The sequence below is a fragment of the Anabrus simplex genome, chromosome 7 (assembly GCF_040414725.1).
Source record: "Anabrus simplex isolate iqAnaSimp1 chromosome 7, ASM4041472v1, whole genome shotgun sequence".
Classification (NCBI taxonomy): Eukaryota; Metazoa; Arthropoda; class Insecta; order Orthoptera; family Tettigoniidae; genus Anabrus; species Anabrus simplex.
The window spans coordinates 179,460,807-179,477,338 of NC_090271.1; the positions used below are offsets into that span (position 1 = coordinate 179,460,807).

The 16,532-nt window shown below is 38.3% G+C and overlaps 1 protein-coding gene and 1 pseudogene across 5 annotated transcripts in view; both read right to left on the reverse strand.

Annotated features, from left to right (window-relative positions):
* The window catches only part of LOC136877770 (paramyosin), a 652,246-nt gene that overhangs the window by 493,974 nt on the left and 141,740 nt on the right, over positions 1–16,532 (reverse strand). The gene's annotated exons all lie outside the window — the stretch shown is intronic.
* Positions 3,326–8,010, reverse strand: LOC136877179 (uncharacterized; annotated as a pseudogene).

Sequence of the window (16,532 nt, forward strand, 5' to 3'; positions counted from 1 at the left end):
GAGATGGCAGTGAAGATGACGTCACCTGAATTGCCGACACACCGGTAGCAGGGCAGGGAAGTTGGCGGCGCATGGCGATAATTCAAATGAAAGCAGTGATCATTTTTACTCTGTTGAACTGACAGAGACAAATGACTGGCCATTAAGTTCTTTTATATAAATATTTAATTATATGATAACACGATACCCTTATCCCTTTTTTTCTATGAGGTCGAGTATGAAGCGAGACGAATCTTCGTAGCAAGTTTTAACGGTCGTATGCCCTTTCTGATGGCAACCTCACCAGAGGAATTAATGTGATGTAACGAATGATGTGATATGAGTAACTAAAACAAACTTTTATGTGTACCATAGGCCTAAAAGTCGTGTTCACCATTTATTGTCTTTTTACATTTAGAAATACTGCCTTCCGATGCAAATAGCCAGTATAACTTAAATACATTCTAAGTTTGTTAAATAATAGTATAGAATATTTACACGTACAATTTATAGTTCTTTATAGCCTAGAAGTCATGTGTTTGTTGCACAAAATTTTGAGGTTATCGCATATTGGACCCCCCTTTACTATTTTCGGCTGTAAAAGTGGGAAAAGAAAGGGGGGTCTAATACGCGAGTAAATACGGTATATACAAGAGACTTTCAATCTTTTGTGGAACAGAATGTAACTCCATACATTACAAGAACCCACACTAGTTACTTGTAATGTACAAGACCATATTTTTGTGGAATAGGCCCTATGTGGAAACAATGGCAGGAGGGTAATCAGAATGAGATGATACAGAAAAAGTTAGGAATGAATTTGATGGATGAAGCTGTGTGCTTAAACCAGCTTCGGTGTTGGAGTCATGTGAGGCAGATGGAATAAGAGAGGTTAACTAAGAGAATAATGGATGCTGTTATGGAGGGTAAGAGAAGAAGAGGGAGACCAAGACAACGATGGTTGGACTCAATTTCTAATGATTTAAAGATAAAAGGTATAGAACTAAACGAGACCACAGAATTAGTTACAAAGAGAGGACTGTGGTGGCAGTTAGTAAATTCACAGAGGCTTGCAGACTGGAAAGCATAATAGTCTATAATATTTTACCTACTCACAGAACTGCCATTTACAATCATACATTCAGATGTCCCAAAGAAATGTAAGAAAGTATTATATTCAACCTATTATGAACCCATACTAACCTATGCAGCTGGATCGTGCACTACAACAAAATGAAAGGAGAGTAGAATACAGGCAGTGGAGATGAAATTTTTAAAAGGTATCGAGGGCAAGACCAGAAAGGACAGAATTAGAAATGAAGAAATAAAGAAAAGGACAGGAATTTTGAAAGTTCAAGACAGTATAGAAACAACAAAACTAAAGTGATTTGATGAGAATGAGAGAAGAAAGAGTGAAAAAAAAAAAAGGCTTTTTCGGAGAAGTTGACAGGAAAGAGACCATGAGGAAGACCCCGAAAGAGGTGGACAGATGATGCAGTGTGGGAGTGCATAGAGTAGAGGAAAGAGTGATGGAGAGACAGGCAGCTATGGAGGTCCTTGCTTCACAACCCGACCCCAGAAGTTGGAAACAGGAAATGAAGATGATGATGATGATGACATTCACAGTACTTGCCTGCCATGAGTGGAACCTCCTTCCTGAAAGTATCAGAGAGTTAAGTGCTATTTGCACTTTTGCAGAAGCACTTTGGAGACATTTTTTGCACCAATAAGGATCATATAAAAACTTGATGCTGTTACAACCATTCTATTGTCACAGATGCCCTGGTAGAAAATTAGTTTAAAATTCTTAATCGTTTTATTTTACAAATGTTATTAAATTTCCTATTTTTTTCATGTAGGATATCAGTTTTAAGAATTTTTTCATCTTATTATATTTAATTTAATATCATCACTGATCATTATTTGTATTATTATTCATTTAATTTGTATTTAATGTAATTACTGTAATGTATGTATATTTCAGTGCCTAGTTAGATGGAAGAGAAGGTCTGGTAAAATAAAACATTACTTACTTACTTATTAAAATATAATTATGTCAAGTAGGCCATGTTTTATTCCTTCTGGAACATCTTCAGCTACTTATGACTAAGAACAATTCCAAAAGCACAAAAAAGATACACATTAAACAAAATTATATAATACATGATGATGCACTGGTACTGTCTTAAAACACATTATAATAATATAGGCTATCTGACATTAAAAGTTTTTGAAAGCAATGTCTTGATGTTGAAGGACAGTCATAAAAAGCCTATGCAGGGCAAATAATACTAGCACAATTACACTTGAAACAAAATTAACTGTCAAAAACATGTATCCTCAATAACATATATTTATGGGTGTTGATATTTTTAAAACGACTGCAGAATGGTCTTAAGCAATGTGCTACATTTTTATGTAGCTGGTTGGACATTATAGGCTTTCTCACACTTAAAAAGTCTTAGAAAGCATAGTCTTGATGACAAAGGACAGTCAACAAAGATTATGTAGAGCAGTAAAGGATGTATTACATTTTCATGCAGCTTATAAGCTTGCCAGCACATCAGCCAGCACAGGGAGATCAGTGGGGAAACTCCCCCTCCTCCTTGGAATAAACAAATCCTACATTATGCACCTTTCATGAGTACACTTAATGTTCTTTTTACCAGTTTGATTCTTCAGGTCAGGCTAGGTCACGTCAGGATCATCCTGCTGCTGTATGTAACAGTATATGGTACTACCTGCTGAGAGTCTGGCGGCCAGTACCAAACCAGGCAAACTAAGGTACAACCAACAGCTAGCAGGCGGAGGAGTTCTCCTTTAGCAGGTTTGATGAAACCTGTGTGTAGGAAAAATGGCACAATACTGCAGCCTTGCAGATTGGTTAGAGCACTTTCCTTTTATACTTACATGCCACATGCTTGAACCCAGGCATGTGGCGTTCGCCCTTAGAAAGGGCCCCTTTTATAGTTTTGTATAAGTCAAGCAGGTAGAATGGCAGAGTTTACAACTAAAGCGAAATCGCAGCTGCATACCTCTAAAAGATAATGGCAAGAAAAAAGAAGAGGGAAAGGTGTTTTTGCGTTCATCCTCTAAACATTCAAAGAGATATGATAGGAGCTTTCGAAACCCTCTAGACTGACCTACAAGAAGATGAACAAAGTTTTTAAATATTTTAGGATGATCCCAAAATCATTTGATGAATTATTTGGAAAAATAGAATGTCAGCCCCACATTACAAGAAATCACTCCATGCCAATTTGTCCCATGGAGCAGCTCTGTGTAACTCTGAGGTTAGTATATTTCGGCATAGACAATAGAATTAAATTCTTCAATTCTTCAATCCACAGATTTATTTAACACTTAAAAGAACGTTACATAAAATATCATATAAACTACTAAATGTAAATTATTTCTAAGATTAGGTTTCTAACTTTAGTTTTGAGTAATGTTCTTTGTTGATTCATGTATATTGCTGATTTGTCAATTCACACATTTAAAACTATTGGTACTTGCTGATTCCCAAGAATGTGTAGATTCATCTAGGCAAATAGGTGATGACTGGCTTTGATGTGGATGATTATAGTGAATTTGGAACTGACCTCAATCAGACAAAGCTGCAGAAGGTAGGTCTGGGAGGTCATAACGCAACTGGGACTGACTTGAATCAGTTTGGGTTTGAGAGTGTGCATTATATGAATCACATTGAGGGTAGTATGCCTAATTCATGTTTCCGGAAAAAGTAATATTAGGAACGATGAGTGCATAATTTCCCTGTTTGATTTTCATTAATTTTCATTAATAATCAGAGCACTTTACTTTGGAAAGTTAATTTTTGGTCTTTGCTGAAAGCCTTCAGACGTGGAAGTAAGGATAATAGGAATGACAGGTCAGCATCGTCTTCTGTTTCCTTGTTAGTTATTAATAACATCAAAATGTTTTCCCCAAAATAGTCCGTTTCTTGCTTCTTTTTCTCTTTAATTTTAACAGTTTTGTTGAGCTCCCTTCTGACACCATTTTCTGTAACTGAAGTATCATCAAGTATTTCATCACCTTCGTTGCCAAAGTCTTCAGAAGTTTGAGGATGAAAGTTAGAACTAGTAGGCCTTTGCTGAACCTTATCTAAAAACTGCATTTCTACATAATATACATACCATACTTCATTGATTTTGATGACGCTGACCCACTCTTGAGAACTTTAGCTTTCCCTTTTACCTGAATGTTCAATCTCTTGATGATTTCCATCTTGAACGAAGTTTTTCAACTGTAAAGAAACAGAAGTAAAATTAACGAACTGTAGTCACAAGCACGAGAACTGTACTATAGAAAATGTCATTATTTTCAGGTATCTCGCAAGTGGAAATACGTTCACCGATCTTCACTACACATACAGAATGGGCATAACAGCTATTTCCAAAATACACTGACTGAGCAAATGTTATGGGATAGCGGAGCACTGATGCGCAGGTGTTTTTTCTGCGCACCACACGCCCCATTTTCCAGCGGCAGTTGTATAGGAGACCTTGTGAGCAGTGGCTGTGCATGTGACAGGTATAACATGGAACGTTGTCATGAGCTGACACCATTCGAACGGGGTATGGTGGTCGGTGCCCAACAGATGGGAAGTGCGATTTCGGAAGTGGTGCGGGAATTCGGCCTCACACGATCAACCGTGTCCAGGGTGTATCGTGAATGGTTGAATGCGGGTGTCACCGTCCACAACACACAAACGACCGTCCGTCCAGCTACCCTCGATGACCATGACCGGCGACATCTGAGATGGATTGTCAATAGTGACATATGGGCAACCATACAACAAATCACGGCTCAATTCAACACAGGCTGTGCTAGACACGTCTCCCAGTGGACAATCCATAGGAACATGGGTTCTATGCGGTAATGGAACTGGCACCGCAGACGGGTGCCAATGTTAACCCAATGTCATTGGGCACAACGACACGCATTTGTCGCCTTTCACCAGGGATGGACACTGGAACAATGGCGTAATGTGATATGGTCGGACGAATCACGATTTCAACTGCACCATGCCGATGGGAGGCACCGAAGAGACCACATGAAGCGATGGATCCCGCCTGCCTCGAAGGTGTGGTCCAGGGCACTGGTGTCTCTGTTATGGTCTGGGGTGCATTTTCCTGGTATGGAATGGGCCCCCTAGTTGTTCTGGAAGAGACTTTGAATGGTATGCAATATGTTGAGCTGCTCAGAGACCATCTCCACCCATTTTTGGCGTTCCAGCGCCCAGATGGTTCTGCGGTGTTACAAGATGATAACGCGCCACCACATTGCTCCCACGTCGCCCGGGAATGGTTCCAGGAACATGCAGCGGAGGTCCAACGACTGCCATGGCCACCCAGGAGCCCCGATATGAACCCTATCGAGCATATCTGGGATGTTCTGGAACGCAGGTCCGTGCCATGGATCCTGCGCCCATAAACAGACCAGCATTGGCGGCCGCTCTGCAAACGATTTGGTGTCAGCTGCATCCAGAGGACTACTAGGGACTTGTCGACTCACTTCCACGGTGTCTCACTGCAGTTCGCAGGGCCAGAGGAGGCCCCACATGCTATTAGGTGACTATCCCATGACATTTGCTAAGTCAGTGTAGTATGTGAAGTACAGGTAGACCTCATTATACGCGATAGTTACGTTCTGCGAAATTGCCGCGCATAACGAATTCGCATAAATCGAGAGTAATTTTATATATAAAATACAGGGTTAAATTTCCATTTACTCAAATATTAAGTTTAAATAACAGAGATTCCTATTATTTTTTACAAAAAGTAACCATTATCATGTTTCTGAAAAACGTTTTAATACCAACTTTATACACAAATATTTAACACTGAAACACACAATAATAATCTAAGCTCGGCATACAAGCTCTTGGCTTTAGCTTGAATAGCAGCTTCACAAAGAGGCATGTGTTGTTGGTTATGATGCTCAATCCAATCCATTCTTTCGATCGCTTCCGTGCGAGATTTGTACACTCTAGTCACACTTAAGTTAGTGAAAGATTGACAGTTTTCGAATTGATTCCGCATTCTCACGAATAGTTCTCATAGTGGATTCACTAACTCCCAAAACACGCTGAATGTCAACAATACGCTCACCTTTCTCATAGCGATCCAAAACTTTTCACTTGGTTTCTAGCTTATCCGACTTTGATACACTCTTCTTTATTTCGATAGGCACTATTTCTTTCCTTTTACTCAACGTTTTAAATACGTAACCTGTCAAGTGCAACTTCACAGCACTACTGACCGGAACTGATAATTCACATCTCAACAAACACGACAGAAGATGCGTGTAGAGAAGCGCTTGTCCCGTTTAACCTTGGCGCGCGATGTAATGCACGTTACAGAATTTGGCACGTATGCCTGTCCCCATCTTAAGGCATTACAGCTTCCATGTACTGTTAACAGATGGCATCACTAGACTTAAAGCCAAAATCACATATATGCGAAATCGCAGATAACGAATTCGCGTATAGCAGGGTTTACCTGTATGTAGGATATTGTGGACGGTGCTGAGAAATAACTGCATGGCTAAACCATCTGCATAAGGATGGAAAGAAATCAGCCATGGCTTTGAAAGTAAAACAAACTTTTCGAACTGTGTGGGAGTGGTTGATGGTAAGCATATTAGTTTAGTAAAGCCCCAACACAGTGGGTCTCGTTTTATAAATTATAAACATTTCAGTTTGTTTAATAACAATTTGTGATGACAACTACTACTGTTTTGCGTTTATCGATGTATGGGCTTATGGGGGAAATAGTGATTATTTTGGAAAGACAAACGGATTGCTTGACTTCCCTCCACCAAATTCACTGCCAGGAACTGTGAACCCTTTAGTCCCGTATGTATTAGTGGCAGATGAAGCATGTGAACATGTGCTAAGACCCTATTCCAGAAAACATCTCAACCACAACAAGAAAATATTCAACTATTGAGTGACTCGAGCTCAAAAATAGAGAGTGCACTTTTGGAATTTTAAGCAACAAATGGTGAATTTTCCATCGTCCCCTAAACATTGATATAAATCTTGGAGTGGACATAGTAAAAGCTTGCTGTTTTTTTGCACAACTTCACTAGAATACAAGATAGATTCAACTATGAAGATACACTCACTGTGACCGGGTTTGAAGATTTCGGACCACACCCATGCACCAGGGAAATTAGTTCGTCAAGTGCATCCATGAGGGAACATTACTCTCAGTATTTCGTGAGTGTTGGCAGCGTGCCATGGCAGGAATCAAAAATCTAGATTGTAAATGATTACTGATTTCAGATATTATGTAATTGTGGTTTGTAACATTATGGAATAAAATTTAATGCTATAATTTGTAATTTAAACAAATAAACAAGATACCAATATAGTTGCTCCATTATTGGACATTATAAATTTTCCAGCTAACTCATTCCTGATTACTGCAATTTCTGAAAAATGAGATGAAGTCTCTCATAGTGCATTGGCACTGCCGGTAGCTCCAAGTAGCTTACGCAGTGGCCTCCACAGTATGCACTGGTCATGCATCTTGGTAGATGTGCTATTTACCAACTGACGAGCACAACTTACCACACTGGGGCAAAACACTAGTAACCAGAAATGAGTTAGCTAGAAAATTAATTATGTCCAATAACGGACCAACTATAATGGTATTATACATTTACTCATTTGGAACAAATATTTCAGGTTCCCCATGTAAATCAACATATCAAATAAATAAGATATTAAATATAAAATGAGAACTCACCTATTCTTTTCTTCATATTTTCATCATTTTCTTCATACGTAGGTATGATAACTATGCACATTTCTTCCCACGCCTTATTCTGAAGATCTTGTTTTTTTTTTTAGTCTTCGCTACCTGGATCCCAGAATATCGGTCTACTCTGCACTTCGCTAATGAGCACTTCCGTATCTAACCCAGCATCCACTGTCCTGGTTAGCACATGACTAGACCACAAACTGTACTGCACCGCCCGGTATGACGCATCAACTATAAACATTCCCATAAGGCTTTGGTCCCACCTGCGTTGCATGACACGTCAGGTGTGGCAGCCACCTGCTCGTCCCGACCCACCTCAGTCACATGCCCGGTGGGAGGAAGCGACCACGAGACGCGAGCAGGTAAGTATAAAAAGGACCCATTTAAACAATGTTACTACACATGCCAGGCATGTGGCATGTAGCAGCATGAGGCATGTAACTATAAAAGGAGCCTAAGGGAGTTTACCCTGACAGAAAAACCTCACCTTGTGTTAGGCCCAGCAAGGGGAGAAAAAAATTGTCAAATCGCTTTGAACAGAAAAATGAGCATCAGATGTAAACACAAATCAAGACATAGACCTCCTCCTATGTAAAATTCTGGTACGGATGACAGTGATAATCCCGAAGTTAAACAGAATTATTCAAAGAAGAAAATTCCCAGATGGAAAAACAAATTCAAATTAGCAACATTAAATACCGTAACCCTACTGCTAAATATGAGCTGCTTGTAGATCTCATGGAAAGAAGAAAGACTGAGGTGTATGGACTCAGTGAAACAAAGTGGAAAGGGGAAAGAAATAGCTTAAAGGGTACAAACTCTACTGTCATGGGAATAAGAAGGAAACAAGGAATGGTGTGGCATTCATAATCAGCAAGAACATTGATGCTGTGGCTGATATAGAATATGTTAATGAACGAATTATTAACCCATTGCCATCTAACATTGTCTCGGAGACGTGGTCAGCCGCCGAGACCAAAGAGCCGGACCCCGTCTAAGAGACGAGCTGAACTTCGTTATGTGTTGGTGTCGATAGTTTGGCATGTCACAAATATACGACAGTTTTCATGCTGTTCTATAGTCTTCCATGAGCGTCTTTGCAAAGAGGCAATATTGATACTGCTGTTACCTAAAACTTTGAAGAACAGGAGGAGTGTCTTCTGCTACTGTAGTTCCATGTAAAAATTGCTGCGAGCAGCCATATGAGTATAAACAAAAACTTGATAAATGGTTTGACACAACTGCAGTAGTAGTAGTAGTAGTAGTAGTAGTTGTTATTGTTGTTTCAGTCCATTATACTATGCTACTTGTGACGCGGTATATTGTACACAGCACCTTCCATTTTTAATTGGTATTCCGTGTTATAGGTAATATTATTACAATTCAATAATATGACAATTCAATGGGTGAAAGGAGAAGACCCAGCTTAACAGAGGAAAAAGGGCCAAAATTCATTTGATTGTTAAATATCATTTGATTGTTAAATATGCTACAAGTGTTGTTGACAAATGCTGCACATATACCAGTATTGGCATGCTTCCTGGCAACCAGCAGCAACTTCAATAATGTCAAAATTCTAATTATTATATTTTAAAATAAAATGCTCAAAATTTCCTGCCTTTTTAACAATATATCACTGTTTCCTTTGTAAGTCTCTTACTGTTCCACGGATAATGATGATATTTTCAGGGTTTCCTCCCATAGTGTTGTATTACAATCTGTACCTCTTTCTGGTCAATAGGATTTATATTAGATTCTATACAATATATTTATTTACAAAAACTAATTTTTTCAGGTGCTCAGCATAAAAAATTGATAAAAATATCTAAAGCACAGTGTATGTTAGTGACTGAGGTTCATTTTGTAGGTGAACGTTTGATACACACTTTAAAAAAGGAAAAGTATGAAAATTCTTATAAACTTAGAATTTATAAGGGAAACAAAAACACTTGACCATTGTACAGGTTTATGCTCCACAGACTGGATGTAATCAAGATGAGAAAGATGACTTTCTTCATGAATTAGAGAACCACATCGAACAAGATAATACTCTTGTTATGGAAGACCTAAATGCTCAGGTGGGAGCTATAAGGACAGGGTATGAGGCAGTGATCGGTCCTCATGAATATGGAAGTAGGAACCACGAGGGTGAATGTCTCATGGACTTCTGCATATGAAACAACCTAATAATCAAGAACACTTGGTTCAAAAAACAGCTGAGCCATAGGATCACAAGGTACAGCTCAAAGAGAGAGCGGAAATCTCTTATTGATTATGTCGTTGCACATAAAGAGGCTGGGACCTTGATTAGAGATGTGAAAGTGCTGCCAGGAGAAAGTTTAGGTTGTGACCACAGGTTGCTAGTAACCACCTTAGGGAACATCATGGTTATAAAACAAACCAAAAAATGCATAAACCCACGTCTAGGAATTTGAAAAAATTGATAAGCGGTCTGAATACCAGATGAAAATTAGGGACAAAATGCCCAAACGTGAAGTGAAAACAGCTGAAGAATGGCTTGGATTCAAGAAAACCCTGGTGGACATGGCAGTCAATATTGTTGGCAGAACAAGTAGCAGAGTAAGAGAGAAAGAAACCCCATGGTGGAACAAAACTGTCCGAACAACAATAAATGAGAGAAATAAAATGAGGAAACTAAGAAATAAAAAATGTGAGAAAGTTGTGGCAAGGAATGAAGAGAAATTATAAGAATTCAGTCAGTTGTACTGAGACTCTGAGACTGAAGCATAAAGTGAACAGAATCATTTCTAATGAGAAAACCTGGGATGAATTCACACAGAAACTAGAAGAGGACAGCAAGGAAAACAAGATACTGTACTATTATATCAAGGGGTGAGAAACAAGAAACACAACTGTGAAGGAATAAGGCCCTGGAGAAAGAAGATGAAAACCAAACATCACTTGGAATGACAATGAGATAAGAGATGAGATGGGACAGTTTTTTGCAAAATTATATAATGGTGAAAATTTAAATATCAAACAACAGGAAGCCACGGCAAAAGAAAATATTCAAAATGTGGAGCCTCCTAGATCATAGATGGACATGGAAAATCCTCTAAAGAACATGAGTAAAGCAAAGGCGACAGACATAGATGACGTAAGCGCTGACATGATCAAGGCTGCTGGAGTGCAAGGATTGCAGTGATTGTTTAGAGTCCTAAACACTATTTGGAAATAAAAAAAACTACCTGAAGACTGGACTAAAGGAGTCATCGTCCCTCGATTTAAGAAAGGAGGCAGACAGAAACTCAGCAACAACAGGGGCAACATTCCTCTATCTCATGAACTCAAAGTAATGGAACAAATCATAGAACAGAGATTAAAAACCATCCTTGAACCACAGCTTGAAGAGGAGCAATATGGTTTTAGAAGGAATAGGGAAACAACAAATCTGACATTTTCTGTAAGGATGATCATGAAGAAGCACTGGGAAAAAGAAAAAGATGCCATCTTTATTTCCCAAGTATTGAGAAGGCTTACGACATGTACAGAAAGAAAAAAATCTAGAAATGCCTTGAGAAAGAACTATACCATGTGCATTAATTAATAAAGTCAAAATGCTGTATGAACAATGCCAGAGTTGTGTCCAAATATATGGATGGTTATTCTAACTGGTTTGAGACTAGGCAGGGTGTACAAGAAGGCAGCGCACTATCACCACTTTTATTCAAAACTGTAATGGAAGAAATAATTAAGAGAGTTATGAGACACAACAACTACTCTGAGTTTAAAGCTCTTGCCTTTGTAGATGATGTACTAATATGGGGTGATAGTGAGGATGAAGTACAACATCAGCTGAATGACTGGAATGTTATATTAAAGCAATTTGGTCTCAAGATGAGCAAATCCAAAATTGCAATGTTGCCCGTTAGTCGACAGATCATCCGTACTAACATCAATCAATCAATCAATCAATCAATCAATCAATCAATCAATCAATCAATCAATCAATCAGTCAATCAATCAATCAATCAATCAATCCATCCATCAATCACTACTGATCTGCATTTAGGGCAGTCGCCCAGGTGGTAGATTCCCTATCTGTTGTTTTCCTAGTCTTTTCTTAAATGACTGCAAAGAAATTGGAAATTTATTGAACATCTCCCTTGGTAAGTTATTCCAATCCCTAACTCCCCTTCCTATAAATGAATATTTGCCCCAATTTGTCCTCTTGAATTCCAACTTTATCTTCATATTGTGATCTTTCCTACTTTTAAAGACACCATCCAAACTTATTCGTCTACTGATGTCCTCCCACACCATCTCTCCACTGACAGCTCGGAACATACCACTTAGTCGAACAGCTCGTCTCCTTTCTCCCAAGTCTTCCCAGCCCAAGCTTTGCAACATTTTTGTAACACTACTCTTTTGTCGGAAATCGCTCAGAACAAATCGAGCTGCTTTTCTTTTGATTTTTTCCAGTTCCTGAATCAAGTAATCCTGGTAAGGGTCCCATACACTGGAACCATACTCTAGTTGGGGTCTCACTAGAGACAAATATGCTCTCTCCTCTACATCCTTACTACAACCCCTAAATACTCTCATAACCATGTGCAGAGATCTGTACCCTTTATTTACAATCATATTTATGTGATTACCCCAATGAAGATCTTTCCTTATATTAATACCTAGGTATTTACAATTATCCCCAAAGGGAACTTTCACCCCATCAACGCAGTAATTAAAACTGAGAGGACTTTTCCTATTTGTGAAACTCACAACCTGACTTTTATCCCCGTTTATCATCATACCATTGCCTACTGTCCATCTCACAACATTATCGAGGTCATTTTGCAGTTGCTCACAATCTTGTAACTTATTTATTACTCTGTACAGAATAACATTATCTGCAAAAAGCCTTATCTCTGATTCCACTTCCATCACTCTAGATGGATCAAAGTCAAAACAAGTACATCTTGGCAGTGTAGTAACAACAGATAGCCAACCATCTGCAGAAATCACTAGTAGAGTACAGAATGGAGCACAGTGTTATCATCTTGTGAGAAACTTCTTTGGGATAAGCAAGCTCCATTAAGATCAAAATTAATACTCTACAGGAGTTTCTTTGAACCAGTTACCATATACAGTCTAGAGATTGCATCTAAGCCAACATAAATATCAGCAAACTACAAGCAGTGGAAATGTTCTACAGGACTATGATTCAGAAAACAAAGAGGGACAAAATAAGAAACAACTAGATATGACATCTTGTCCAAATGAAAAAAAAAAACCTTTAGTGAGATCTGTGTCGAAACCAGGGTGAAATGGTTTGGTCATCCCCAAAGCCTGGACCCACAAAGAATAGCTAGTGTGGTTTGAGAAGGAACTCGAAGGCAAAAGATCAAGAGGTCTGTTAAGGAAGAGATGGATCGATCAGATTAGAAAATGATCTAGCTGGAAAAGATCTGGATTTGCAGCAGGTTATGGAAGTAGCCATCTACATGGACAGAAGTAAATGGAGAGTACTCATTCAATGCACCCGGGAAACTGGACCTGGTTCAAGATGATGATGATGATCCTTCAGGAATTTTCTTCATTGAATTTCTTGACAGGAGTTCACCCCACAGTCCAACCAGCTATATAAAAATGTAACACACTGCTTAAGAACATTCATTTCTTGAGAGGAACCCCCCAACCAGTCCAACCAGCTACATAAAAATGTAACACATTGCTTACTTAAGAACATTCTGTTGTCATTTTAAAAATATCTACACACATAACTATATGTTTTGAAGGACACAAGATTTTTTAACTAATTAATTGTACTTCAAGTGTAGTTATGCTAATATCATTTGCCCTACATAGGCTTTTCTGACTGTCCTTCTACATCAAGACAATGCTTTCAAAAAACTTTTAATGTGATATGTTTTAAAACAGACAGTACATCATCTTGTGTCATATAATTTCATTTAATGTGTCTGGCTCCATGGCTAAATGGTTAATGTGCTGGCCTTTGGTCACAGGAGTCCTGGGTTCGATTCCTGGCAGGGTTGGGAATTTTAACCATCATTGGTTAATTTCGCTGGCACGGGGGCTGGGTGTATGTCGTCTTCATCATCATTTCAGCCTCATCACGACACGCAGGTTGCTTACGGGAGTCAAATCAAAAGACCTGCACATAATGAGCCGAACTTGTCCTCTGACACTCCCGGCACTAAAAGCCATACACCATTTCATTTCATGTACATGTTTTCTGTACTGTTGGAATTGTCCTTAATCATTAAGTAGCTGAAAATGTCCCAGGAAAAGGGATGAAACGTCTACGTGACATAAATGTATTTTAATAAGTGAACACACTACATTGTTTTTAGTACTGAAAGAAAAGTGGACTTCTCTGAAAACATTTATAAGATATCATTCAAGAAAACATAGTTAATTAGTCATTAGTAGAACTACAACCCAGAGTAGATTTCTGGTTTAATCACACTAAACTGAAAGAGTCAATAATATTATGTACTTGCTAAGTCATTTAACTGAGCATTGAGATCAAGAGAAGGAGTTAGATCTCTCTTTTATACGAAAACTAGTTGATAACCGGTGTGCGCTGCTACGTTTCAATAAATAAAATGTGTTTGTTATAACATTTTTCTTCATTATTTTTGGTTATTTTTTATATACAATTTTTATTATATTTACTTGTGATTTCACTTACAAAACAAATAAATAATTACTGTAAATATGTTCTATTTTCTAGATCCCTATGCCTATTAATTTGATCACGCTGTTTCTATCTGCTTACAGAAATTATGATTTATTTGCATGACATATGATGTTCATTGTAATGCAACTGGATACACAACATTCTTTGCTTTTCCATCTGGTGTGAAAATGAACTGATTCCTCAGCATGCCCACTCTGGAGCAAGCAACATACAGTTGACTATGTGAAAAAGTTTTTTCCAAATTCAATCCAGCAGCACTTAGCGATTGTCCTTGGACTTTACTGATTGTCATCGCAAAAAGCAGGCACTCTAAAACTGTAGTCTCTTAAAGTCGAATGGAAAATCGATCAGAATCATTGGGATGCACAGCTCAGAACATCCTCTCCTTTACTTTTGTCACTGATGATGTCGCCTCAATGATGTTCAGCATTAGTTGTTTGACGGCAAGTCTCGTTCCGCTGCATAGCTTTGGTGGATCTATATTCCAAATGAGCAGTATCGGTGAGTCAACTTTAAAAGTCATTTTGTACAGTGGCATACCAGATGCTTCCAATGAATTTAGAAATTCTATTGGATAATTCACCGCTTCATCTTCATCGGCAACAGTATCAACAGATTTGTAAATTACTGACCCACTGGGAATGTGCAACTGAATACAATCATTGATTCTGTTGACAATGTCGTTATTCGGAGCCAAGATTGCCCATTAATGGAGACAATCATGATTTTTGAAGTTCCTTGCAATGTCTGGAAAAACCATCTTCTCGACAACCTCAATTAATGACTACATTTGGCAAAAGTTGGAGTTGCCTAGTTACATGAACCTCCTAGCAAGAAAGGTACTTCATAAAACATGGCGGCGTGTTCCTATTCTCCTAAATACAGAATTTCTTACCACACTATCAAGAATGTAGTACAGAAATATTTAAAATAGTTATATTTGAATCAGCCTTGTCAATACATTTATTAAAGAAAGAACATTATTTATTCAACCAAACATGTTTCAGGAATTTAACCATTCCCTTCATCAGTGATCAGATCAATGAACAAAACAACATAACACAATCTTTTGTTTTTACAATTCAAAGAAGTATTGTGTCCTAATACATCATATCAATGAGTAAAGAAAACTTATGAAATATTATAAAAATGATCGATACATAAAATTTTGTAGAACTGAATGAGAATACTATATAAATTTAAGATCTTCAAGTTTATCTTTTTTCTTTATTTTTCTTCTTTTTGTTCCGTGAATGATCATATGCTAGTCTATACAGTAGGTTATCTTCTGCACTTCTCTCATTTAAACTTGATTCAGAATTTTTTTGTGTGTAAGATACATTTCTAAACTTTCCAAAACAGATAGGTCTTATGGCGATGATGGGAGAGGAAAGGCCTAGGAATGGGAAGGAAGCAGCCTTGGCCTTAATTAAGGTACAGCCCCCAGCATTTGCCTGGTGTGAAAATGGGAAACCACAGAAAACCATCTTCAAGGCTGCCGACAGTGGGTTTCGAACCCACTATCTCCCGGATGCAAGCTCACAGCTGCGCGCTCCCAACCGCACGGCAAGAATGAAAGGAAAGTACTGAATACTCCAGCTCGACATGCAAGGGAAGATCTTCGTGAAGAGAGGTAGAAGACAGTGATGGATCTGTTGGTTAAGGAGCCTGAGAGACAGGTACCAGATGGCTTGAGTAGAACTATTCCAAAACACCACCATCAAGATAAAAATCATGATCTGAAGTTCATGCATTTGCATGTTTTTTTAGGGGTTAAAAATGTATGCTTATACATTACGTAAGTGCACAAATTATGGAATTTTCAGCCATTTGAACATGCATATTTTTGTGATTTTGATAAATGCATCATATTTTAATATTTTAGCACCTATATTGCATATTTTAATCAGTTTAATGGTTTTTACAGTATTTTTTAATCAGCTTTTTTCATCTGGTTGATGTTGGCAGTAATGTTGCGCATGGTGACGTAACTTGTCATGTGGTGAGGAGTTATGATGTCAAGCAGTGAATTCCCTGTTTCATCATCTACCCTCACATTTTGTGCTTAGCTGTCGACTGGC